Source organism: Canis lupus, chromosome 37 (assembly GCF_011100685.1).
Source record: "Canis lupus familiaris isolate Mischka breed German Shepherd chromosome 37, alternate assembly UU_Cfam_GSD_1.0, whole genome shotgun sequence".
Lineage (NCBI taxonomy): Eukaryota > Metazoa > Chordata > Mammalia > Carnivora > Canidae > Canis > Canis lupus.
In genome coordinates this window covers 9,683,204-9,695,327 of record NC_049258.1, presented here as the reverse complement: position 1 = coordinate 9,695,327, position 12,124 = coordinate 9,683,204, and the positions used below count along the sequence as shown (strand labels likewise).

The 12,124-nt window shown below is 42.8% G+C and overlaps 1 long non-coding RNA gene across 1 annotated transcript; it reads right to left on the bottom strand.

Moving 5' to 3' along the window:
• Positions 1 to 4,892: 4,892 nt before the first annotated feature.
• On the bottom strand, positions 4,893 to 11,673 carry LOC100855711. Its single transcript, XR_005385214.1, has 2 exons — positions 11,282 to 11,673; positions 4,893 to 5,454 (listed from the first exon to the last, which is right to left on the bottom strand). It is a non-coding gene; the product is annotated as an uncharacterized LOC100855711 (long non-coding RNA).
• Between the last annotated feature and the right edge of the window lie 451 nt (positions 11,674 to 12,124).

The window sequence follows — 12,124 nt, the reverse complement described above, 5'->3', positions numbered from 1 at the left end:
TTGGGCAGAGATTCACTTCAGAGACTCCAATCCAGTCTTCCTTTAAGATCCAAGCTCTGTCCTCACCAACAGAGCAGTGTGGCTACACGCTCCCCTGCCTGCCTCCACAGTTCCCATCCTCTCTGAGTGCTTCCTACCCAAACAGGAGTTCGAAGGATCAATGAGAGTTTATCAGAAGAACAAAGAAAGGACATGTCTAGCCTAGGGAACGATTTGTGTAAAGTCAAGGAAGTCTGATACTGCATATTGTTTCAGCGATTTACAAGTAGTTTTATTCGTATACATGAATTGCATGGGTATGAATGACAGGAATAGGAGTATCAAATATCATTCATTCAAAAATATCTGTGTGCCTGACAAGACCACTCTTCTCATGGAGGGGAAGGGTGTGTGTGTTCTGTGGGAATCTTAAAGTATTAGATAAAATGACATGTGTTTCTAATGCGGTGGACAATAAACTAGGGACACAAGGTAAATTCAGGAGATGATGGGCAATGTGACGAACAGGCTAAGGTGATACAAAGTGACTTAGGAGACTAGTTTAGGGTAGTCAGTGCTGAGTACATTTGACCTGAGTCCTACGGGAAGGCCCACGGAGAGACTGCATGGGAAAAGGGGCTCAAGTGGCCCAGAGAAAGAACTGAGGTTGGCATGTTAGAAGGCCAGTGTGGTGGACTGTGGATGGTAGGACAATGGGGGAATGAAGGGAGGTCAGAGAAATGGTAGGGGCTAGGACAAGGGAGTCTGCAGGTTTCTAGGTGGGAAGGGACGCCACCAGAGAGCTTTGAGCCAAGATGTAATATGATGTGATTTGTATTACATCATTCCACTCTACAGAGAATGAGTTATTGCTGGTAACAGGGTAGCATGGAGACCAGCTCTGAAGCCATTTCCCTGTTTCCCATTAAAAGTTGATGGGTTTATGATGGTGGCAGCAGAGGCAGAGAGAACGGGACAAATTGATATGAATTTTGGAGGTAGAACCAACAGGGCGTCTTCAGTTTGAGTTGCTTAATTGGACTTCCAAGTGCACATGTCAGTTGGATATAGGAATCCAGAGGTCAGGGATCCCTGGGTGGCGCAGCGGTTTGGCGCCTGCCTTTGGCCCAGGGCGCGATCCTGGAGACCCGGGATCAAATCCCACGTCAGGCTCCCAGTGCATGGAGCCTGCTTCTCCCTCTGCCTGTGTCTCTGTCTCTCTCTCTCTCTCTCTGTGACTATCATAAATAAAAAAAAAAAAAAAAAAAAAAAGGAATCCAGAGGTCAGAGAAGTCCAGACTGAAGAAGCAAATTAAGAGTCATCAGCTCATAGATGATGTAAGCACATACTCCGTGGGAACTGTAAAGTATCAGGAAAAAAGTCACATTTCTTGTGGCAAGATACTTTGAAATATTGGCTGATATGCTTCCTCCTGGCCATTGGCCATTCCTTTCCCCATTCTTCAGGTCTAAGTAAGGACATTTCACATTCCTGGCCTTCAGAGTGGGTCCTTATGGCAGGCATGAAAAGAAAAAAAAAATCTAGCGTAGGCTCAAACCAGCCCTTGAAACTCTTGGCAGAGACACCAGGAACAAAGGCAGGTGATGCTGTGGCCAGGGATGCCAGGGGCAAGTGTCCTCTTCTCATGCCACTGGCCTCAATCTACTATAGGAACTGTACTAAGGGGGTTCCTCTAAGTGAGCGTGACTGAATTTCTGCGGCCAGGTGGAATGGAGCTTGAGATAAAATTTAAGTCTGTATCAATACATCTGTATCTATCTCTATCTCTATATTGTGAAATGCTTCCCTATTTTAGCACATTTAATCTGCATGATAATGTTTGAAGTAGGAATAAAACTCTCCATTTTAAATGAGGGCTCTGAAGCACCAGGGGGAAGATACAGTCGCAGGTTTTGTACATCTGGGTCTGTGCCCTGTCAATTCTATCCATCTATAATTTCACACACTTGTTTCCTCAACTCCCTAGTGAGATAGAGAGTAATTCTGTTTCCCTGGAATGCTAGATATTTTACCCTGAGTAATAAGGTTTCCACTGCAGAACATTGCAGCTTTTAAATGTCAGTGCAATTTCCTTTGGCTTTTATCCATCAATTTTTCAAAAACTGTAAGGCCTGACTCTGGGTGCCTTCCAGCCACCAGTTGGCTTGTCTCAGTTTTATCACTGATGGGACATGCTTGGTAGGAAGACCCAGTATGACCCTCCTGAGGTGTATTGGCAATTCCAGGCTATATTAACTTTTTTTTTTTTTCCCCTCAAGCAGGTGGAGCTGCAGCATCTCCCTGGTGAATAGAAATGTGTATATCTGGAACATGAGCTGTTAGAGATTTAACAGCACAGAGATCCTTCCAGAGACCTAGGGTTCTTTAAGCTTGTAACAACATAGCGGTAGTCACTCGTACTACGTGAAAATGGACAAGTAGGCTTGGATTGCTTGCTTAGAGACATAAAACTATGGACCGCTCATTGTCTGGGTGGGAAGTCTCCTCCTCCCTGGAGACCCAGGCCGTGTTCAGAGCTCAGCTGCTTTGCAGACCTGGAGACCTCATCCTGGAATTGCCTTCTCCAGTCGGAAAGTACCAGTAACAAATCAAACACAGACAGAAATACGGCTCTTAGGGACTAAATGGTCTCAACAGATACTGCCCTCCTCCCAAATTCCCACAGATTTTGTCTATAATTTACAATCTGTACTCCATTTGGATTTTGAATTCTGGGTTATCTATGAAACAGAGCCCTCAGTTCCGTCACCAAGCAGCTAGCCCAGAGTTCCACAGCATTCTTGGGCCATGCAGTGATCTACTCCAGGAACTAAGACTTTCCCATGGAGGGCTGGGTAACGTTGCCCTTGCCTTCTTCCTGTAAAACATGGGCTTCTGCAGCAGTTGCCCCTGGACGTGAGAGAGCCGAGAGAGCAGGCTTCTGCGGGCATTTCAGCGTAGGCCCAGGCTCACCTGCATCTCTGCAGACAGTTGGTCTCCACAAAGGGCATTTCTGTTGGTACGTTCCACACTGATGTAACAAAATGGGTCATTTTCCAAGGCTTTTAGTTTTTGCGGTTGTGGCAGGGCAGAGACTGACGAGGTAGGTGTGTCTTCACTCCTTCCTTCTAGCTGCTTCTCCAGGGAGGGGCATTTTTCCTCCCTGCTGCTCTGGTGGTTTGTTTTGGAAGAACAAGCTGAGAAACAGAGTGGAGGAAACAAAAGGAAGATTCAGAGTTGGGGAAGGCGGACAAGCCCCACCAGGGAGAGAATTTGATGGGTTTTGGAGAAAGACCAGTTGCGGGGCTTGAGAGAATTAGGAAGAAATAGGCTTTCTAGAAGTGTTGTGAAGAGTTACAGATTTCAATGAACATTCTTCAAGAGACACGAAGATTGGAACACATATTAACATTACTTTTGGTTACCAGACTGTATTTCTTAGTGCTGCTTGGTACACAGATAGTGGGCACAAGAAATCTGTCAGTATGAAAATCCGGCCATCCAGAACTGGAATATTTATTTGGATCCTAGTATATTTTGTTGGAGGGACAAGCAGGCAGGTTCCATTGGGTGGACCCAATGAGAATAACACTACCTGTTATTGGCACTTTCCAGCTCAAGTCCCCCTCTTCTCTCTCAGGACCCACCCACCTCCAATTCCTGGGTTCTGACCTCTGGTGGGCTGATTACCCCACTTTAGGGGTCTATGAAAATGTTTTCCTTTTAAAATCAGAAGAGAAAAATGAATATAAATGAGGCTGGATTATATTTTTGTACCAATGCAGTTGTAAAACACAATTTTCGCTATTTAAGGGAGGAAGGATCCCACAAAGGCAAAAAGCTCCCAAACAGGTTCCATCCTGCACCACCTCCTCCGATCGCAGGGCTTACTAAGATCCATCGGGGCAGGTTGAATTCAGGGCTGAAATATTTGCAACACTTTGTCCACAGACCTAAACCAAATTCTCCAACTTTGTTCTTGATAGAAGTCTGTACGGTAATCTGATCTTCACCTAACTGCTCTATCTATGCATGGTTCAATCGTCCCGCGTCCAGGGGACGTCTTTAAACTCTGGCACGCGGGCACAATCATGTCCCTGCCCACATTCCCAGCTGCTTACTTCAGTGGGTCAAACCCATTCTTTTCACAAACTTCTATATGACTAAATGTTACTCCCGACTCCTTTTCATTCAGCTAAATTTAATCCAAATGAAAGCTTTGCTGCTTGAGCAGCTCTACCTCATATGGACTTCTAGAATTTGTGAGCCACTCTGCAGCATACCTGGAGAGATGTGGGCCTTTTAGGACTCCACACAGCAAAGGGTCCTCCATTATCTGGTTGTGCTCACCAGAGCCTTGACTCTAGTGGCCAGGCCAAAAGCCTCCCAAATGGACTTCCTTTTCCCTTCTAGTCCCTCAAACTTGTTTTCCACAGTGCAGCTGGAATGATCCATTAAAAACACAAATATGAATACGTCAACGTCAATTGTGTGTGCCTAGTCTTTCAGTGACTTACCCTATATTTGGAAAAAAACAAAGATGCTAACATGGCCCACATGGTCTGAGGGTCTGGCCCTGCCCCACGCAGACTCTCCATCCCACTGAGAATATTTCTAGCACAGACACCCCAGTTCTTGGGCCACACGCCTCATTTTCCCTCCCAGAACCCTTAAGCATGTTATTTCCTGGCACCATCTGCTGCAGTTCTCTCCCAGTAATGCCTTCTTATCATTCAGGGCGTGGCCCTACTGTTGCTCTCTCAGGAAGTTGTCTGACCCCGCCCCCCTCCCATACTTCGTATTTCTTTGGAGCACTTATCAAAACTTGCAATGACGTTTGTGTGATTGCTTGTTTAATGCCAGTCTCTCCTATTGGATCATAAACCCCATGTGGCCAGGGTCTATATTTGTCTTGTTAACCATTATGTCTCCAATGTCTGGCACTTACAAAGATTTTTTTCTCTTTTTTTTTTTTTAAAGAATGACTGAATACATACTATCATGAGATCTTTATAGTAAAGATTTTAGGGTGTGTCTGCTATTGGTTTCTTGTTCTTCCTCACTAAAGAACTGATGATAAGCCTAGGCAGTGTGGCTGAGAATAAAATGTATTCCTTCTGGATCCTCCTCTGGGTGGTCTATGTTGTTCTTGTCCTTCTATGAGTCCCACTCTATTTCAGGACTCTTAGTGCTCATCGCAGACAGTTCTTCAGCTTTCTGCTTTTGTACCTGCTTAAAGAAAAGTCATGAAGTATGAAATCCTCATCTGTGATTTCTACTGAAGTCCTGGCATCTCTCCAATTTGCTTTGCAGCTTTCTGGATGTCTGTTTGACTTTCTAATGAGAAGGACTCCATGCCGCTGTGGTTTTGTTTAACTTGAGTGTCCTGTATCTGTGTTCTCTTTGGTAGCTTCATTCTCTCTGCAGGACCGGCATGGTCTCCATGACTGCGCAGAGGTGAGGGCATCTGCATTCTGGAATAACAATAAGAGTTCATTTTTATTGAGTGCTTAATATGTGCTGGGCACTGTTCTAAGTATTAGGCCATTTAATCCTCAAACCAAATTAATGAGGCAAGGACTTTTATAATGTCCATTTATACAGAAAAACCAAGGCACGAGAGTTTAACTAACTTGCCCAAGTTAGTTAACCTAACTAATAAATAGTACAGCTAGGATTCAACCTAGGCAGCCTGGCTCCAGAGCCCTGGCTGGTCACTACTAAGAACCAGGGCCTTCCTAGGGACTTGTGAATGCTATGGTATTTCTGGGTGGCTTCATTAATCAAACCTTTCAATGAGAGAAATCATTAGGGAGTGACTCAGAGAACCCATCTCCTGTCCTGCTCCCTTGGTGACTGCGGGAGTCACTGTAGGGAGGGAGGGAGGTGTTGGAGGCGGTGGGTGTATGGAATTCTCGTCTGGCTGGGAAGTTACTGCTGCCTTGGCCAGTTGCTCTTTCTCAAATGGAAGAACCTGCTTTCTGCTCAGCAAAAAGAACTGGCATACAGATATGGGCTGAAAATAAGACAGATGTTTAGAATTTGATGCTGATCTTTTGTGTTTTTCATATGGCACAGTCCTGGCCATAATAGGAACTCAAAAAAGACTGAATGAAGAAAATAACACAAGTGGGATGGGTTCCTCAGTTTGGGTTCTTGGCTCATTTTCTGTGTTGAAGTCCATTCTGCCAATTTAATAGAAGATACAGAAATAATTAAATTCACCCAAGAAGCTAAAAGATCAAGGAATGATGCAGAAGAGTTACTGTTTTAAGTCTTAATGTTTAGGCCATCAGAGCATATCAAGTGGTATCCAGACGTTTTTTGCTGGGCTTCCATGTACGATCACAACCAAGGAACAGCTGGATTTTCTCAGAGGATTGTCTTTCCTGTGCATTTCTTCCCATACACTTCCTCCATTTATCTTTCTGGTCTAACACCACTGTGCATCATGTGCCCCATACAACAATACAAACCTACTACCATGCCAGTAACTCTCAAATTCAGTCCTCTGCTCTGCCTTGGGCCCTTTAAATTCTTTTTCTTATTTATATGCCTTGTTTTATTTTTCTCTTCTCACTAATGCTATAGCTCATGCTTTTGTCCTCCCCACCACCCAGTCTGTTCCTTATTTCATTTTCTACTCATTTTCCATTTAAACAATCATTTGTGATCACAATGCTATCAAACTGAAAATTAAAGATTAAAAAAAAAAGATATCTAGCCACAGATAAAATTTAAATTTTAAATACTTGGGTTCAAAGAAGGAATAAAAACAGAAAATACAGACTTAATAAACAGCAATGCAAAAGTTATATATCAATATCTATGAGATACAACTAAACTACATTCAGGGAGAAATTTAACTTCAAATGTTTTTATTTTTTTATTTATTTAAAATTTTTTTTAAAATTTATGATAGTCACAGAGAGAGAGAGTGAGAGAGAGAGAGGGGCAGAGACACAGGCAGAGGGAGAAGCAGGCTCCATGCACTGGAAGCCCGATGTGGGATTTGATCCCAGGTCTCCAGGATCGCGCCCTGGGCCAAAGGCAGGCGCCAAACTGCTGCGCCACCCAGGGATCCCCAAATGTTTTTATTTTAAAACTAATTAAAAATGAACTCAAAAAAGTTTCATTAGAAAAGAAAAATAAACCAAGAGGAAGTAGATATAGGTATATAACAATGACAAAAACTGAAAAAAATATTTAGAAAACAAGAAGAGTAGAATTGATAAATAAAACCAAAACCTTTTTTTTTTAAAATCTAATAATTTAAAAATCTTATAAGTGCCCTTTGAAATGAGAAAATTCAAATAAACAAAATTAGGAATAAGAACTAGAATATAACCATTATGTTCAACTTTATGCCTATAGATTTGCATTGCTTATACTACTAAAAATTTAGGACAAATGCACTTCAATGAAAAAAATAGCTGGCCATGATATGTCGGTACCATGGTAAACAATTTAGCCGTTAAAAATACTGAAGATTTCTATATACAGGATTTAAAGGCTTTGTAAACTGGAAAGAGGCATGAAAATACTGGTAATTATTATATTTGTTGCTGTTTTCCTTGTTATATTTCCAACAAAAACTACTGGCAACCAGCATCATACGTAAACTGTCTCCCTAAGTTCAAACTCCTGCTTTACCTTGCTATCCTTTTCACCCTTCACATAACCTACGTACGAACTGCCCTAGTGCTGGAGATGATGGATGTAGAAGAGCACCCCAAAAGCAAAGGGTGTAAAGGAATGAGTGGGAATTCAAAAAGGACTTAATGAGTTGAGTGGGTGTATGGCAATGCCATTTGCAAAATCAGCTTGTTTGTGTATATAACAATTGGAGGAGAAGAAGTCTGATGTTCTGTACTGTTTGGTATTTGAACATTTATGTTAGAATACTCCCGACTGGAGATTTTTTGAATATGCTTTGGATACTAAAAATATTATGTGGTAATGCCTTTTGAACTTAACCTATAAGTATCCTGGCTGTGATTATTTGGCCATTCTCACCTTAACATAGTACATCTATTTTAGTAGTAAATACAACCAATCTTCATTTTAAGCACACATGTTAGGGAAAAAGATTCAATGAACAGAATAAGGCTAAACATTACTGCACTGAAGTTTATGATGACAAATATTTCCATAGGTTTTATTTAATTATTTCCACAGTTCCTTCACATTCCTCTCCAAAAATCATCTTAGGAGGTAACTGTTCTATCCAACATTTTATTGACTGAATTAATGATTCTTTAATAAATGACAGCTCTAGAACGTCAAGTGAATTGTCAACCTGTGCATTAAAATAAACAAGACCTTGTTTTTTTAGTCACCACGGGTTATCACTTATGCTCATTTAATAGACTAATGATAAAAGCTCAATAAAAACTATTTTAGCCGTAGCATCTTAAATAAGAAACTCCGCAAGTGGTAAGGAAACAACAAAACCCTTTCTGTTCTCCCATTTTTCTAAGAATAGAAATGTTATGGTGTAAACTCTCATTTTCTTTATAACATCAGCATGCAAATACTATGCACAATTGGAAAAAAAATTGTACTAAACACCATGCTTTGTTGAAGCTCTAGGAACATAAATGCTAACACATAATAACTATATGAAGATTACATTTTTAAAAATATGTAAATGTGAAAAATTGTGTAAATATGAAACAAATATTTATGAGTGGCCCTAATTTTCCATATATTTGAGATAAAGATGTTTATACTAATTACCTTCCCAGTGTTTAAAACCATTCATAAAATCAACTTTTGTTCTCAAGCCCCAAATATTAGGTAATAAGCATTTAGAATCAATCCATGGAATCTAAGAGAAAAATTCAGAAGACAAGGAATATGATTTAAAAGGAGCAAAAACTTTTAAAACAATCCACTATATAATTAATTACCAGCAAAATTTCTCTTTTTAAACATTTATCTATTTCTCAAAAAATATTTAACTTGTTTATTTTCTCTCTTTCTAAACAGGTATTCATTATTTTTGTAGATAAATTAGGATTCCTAATTCTTTGACATACTATACAGCAGAGATTAAATGTAAACTATACTTACTCTAGCTAAAAATAGTTTTTCAATATAGCAGTAAAGTTAGGGAATCAATATGCTCAAATCACGACAAATATACTTATTTAAAATCTGATTTTTTTATTTTAGATCTTTTGACATTAGTATCAATTTATATGAGGTTCTTTTTTTAAAAAAAGATTTTATTTATTTATTCATGAGAGACACACAGAGAGAGAGAGAGAGAGAGAGGGGCAGAGACACAGGCAGAGGGAGAAGCAGAATCCATGCAGGGAGCCTGACATGGGACTCAATCCATGGAGACATGGGTCTCCAGGATCAGGCCCTGGGCTGAAGGCGGCGCTAAACCTCTGAACCACCAGGGCTGCCCTATATGAGGTTCTTATTAACATGAGGAAACCCCAATCACTTCAGAAGCAAAATTTGAGTTTAAATTCTTTAAGTTTAAAAAATTATTGACTTTTATCAAAATTTAAACAAAAAACATAATTATGAAGGACAGAGAACACTCTTCAGGTGCAACAGATTTGCCCATACTGATTATTAAAAATGTGTAGAGCCTATTTTAAAACTAGTATATAAAACAAAGGAAAAGCCTCATCAAATCTTGTGATTTGTATTTTCTCATGTGCTTGTTTGCAAATTATGTAATAACTTAATATAATTAATATAATATTAATGAATATAGTATTCAGTTATTTGGGGGTGCCTGGATGGCTCAAATCAGTTAAGTGTCTGACTCTTGGTTTTGACTCAGGTCATGATCAGGTTCGTAAGATCCGCCCCAAGTTGGGCTCTGGGCTCAGCCAGGAGTTTTGTCTTCCTCTCCCTCTGCCCCTCTCCCCACTCGAGTGTGTATTCTCCATCTCTCTCTCTCATAAATGAATCTTTAAAAATAAATAAAATTCAGTTATTTTTTTCCTATAAGGAGTAAAAGCAAAGTCAATTAGCATAAAGTTATCTTAAGCTTTTAAAAAAGCTCATCTTTTTGGCTTCCAAAAAACCAAAAACAAATACAGCCTTTAAAAACAAGTAGTCATTGGCGGGATATGGAAACTGAAGGAGGATTCAGTATGGAATAGATGAGAAGAGCTAAACACAAGTAAATCAATTTATCTTTAGACTATCAAATTTTTCCTTTATCAATCTTTTATTAAAATAAGGGAAGACTTACAGAAGGGTAACTAGAATTTAGTAATATTTCATAGGGTCAAAATTTATCTAAAAAGCTAATTTGTAGTATTGCACAGAATTTCCTGAAATTTTTCAGTGCTTGTCTGTCCATTATAAACCCAAAGCACAAGATGATGTCTTCATAGAATAGTTTTAAAAAAGACATTTTCTCGACTTTAAATCTTTGCTTTATATAGGCAAAAGCAGCGTGACAAAGAAAAGCCATTCAGTGAGGGTCTTTTTCACTGTCATCTAAGCTTAGACCGATGGCGTCATTAAATTTAAAACAGGCATAACTGGGCAGCCAGGGTGGCTCAGTGGTTTAGCGCTGCCTTCAGTCCAGGGTGGGATCCTGGAGACCCAGGATCGAGTCCCGCATGGAGCCTGCTCCTCCCTCTGCCTGTGTCTCTGCCTCTCTCTCTCTGTGTATCTCTCATGAATAAAAAAAACAAAACAAAACAAAAAAAAGGCATAACAAGTTTGCAAAGTTCCAGCTGAGGAGCCTCTCAGCTTTCCATATCCTGTAGATGAGAATCATTGGTGGTTTCTCTCCCGTGGTCTATACAGAAAGTTTTTAGGAGACACACAAAGATCAGAATTTTGCTGTCCAAGTTCAATAGCTGCTGGCCTGGAAAGAGGGCGAATGTGATGGGAATACTGGATCTCCAGAGTGGCACACGCACGCAGATCTGCCCGGTGGGTCAGGGTCAGGGTCTCGAACTACAAAAACAGAGCTGACAACTGATGGGACAAACTGGCTCAACCAGTGCGCACCAACTGTACTCACCCTCCTGGGCAGCTCCACAGCACTCCAGGCTATTCCTTCTGGGTCTGTCTTCACTGATTTCCTCATCCAGCCCACAACCTTGTTCTGCCCAGGGCATAGCAAACCAACACCCTGGAAACGAGGACAGCCCCTCTGCAATAGTGAAATGTGCGGCCCAGTATTCTCAGGGAGGCCAGGCCACTGGGGGTAACATCCGCAAACGCGCGCCTGTGTCCTTGTTCGGTCGCAAGGGGAGACACACACCTTCCCTACACTTAGGAAACCAGGGGTCCGTTCCAATTAAATTCTCTTACCTGCACCGAGCAGGCACTAGAGGAAGAAGGAAGAAAGCCATTTCTTGAAAGCAGGAGGTACATCCATTACATTCGCATCGTTGAGGCACAAACGAATTTCTCTGAGTTTTGGCAAGTTTGACAAATGGGTTCAAGGAGCGTCAAGGCGTCTGAAGCGGTTGCAGGAACTTTACGCACCGGGATTCCTTTGGGGCCTGGCGCGAACCGTTCTCCGCTTCGGTTCCGACCCGACCCTGTGCTTTCCAGGAGACACGGAATCTACTGCAGGAAACAGCCCCAAAGGCCTGAGCTTCGCGAGCTCAAGGGCTCTGCTCCAGCCGGCGCCACCCTTCGGCCCTGCGGCGGCCCCGGGACGCGGGGCGAGGGGCTCGTCACAGGGACGTGCTGGCGGCGGCACTGACCGGGTGGCCGCGGCTCTGCGTGGTCGCCCGCTCCGGTCCCTGGTGCCTAGGGGTCGGGACCCACGTGGCGACGAGGCGGCCTGCAGGGCCAACGGCGGGGGACGGTGGGGGGGTGCGAGCCTAACCTCCGGGTCTGGCGCACACGTGGCTCAGCAGGTGCATGTGGGCGCCCCGGGGCCTGCGTGGTCGCCTGCTCGGGTCCCTGGCGCGTAGGGGTCCCGGACCCACGCGGCCCACGGGGCCAACAGCGGGGGGGGGAGGTGCAAGCCCAACCGCCGGGCACCATACGCACGTGGCGCAGCAGGTGCGTGTGGGCGCCGCAGGGCCTGTGTGGTCACCTGCTCGGGTCCCTGGCAGGCAGACGACCTGGACCCGCGGGGCCAACGGCGGGGGGCGGGGAGTGGTGCGAGCCCACCGGCCCGGTCCTGGGCACGTGGCGCAG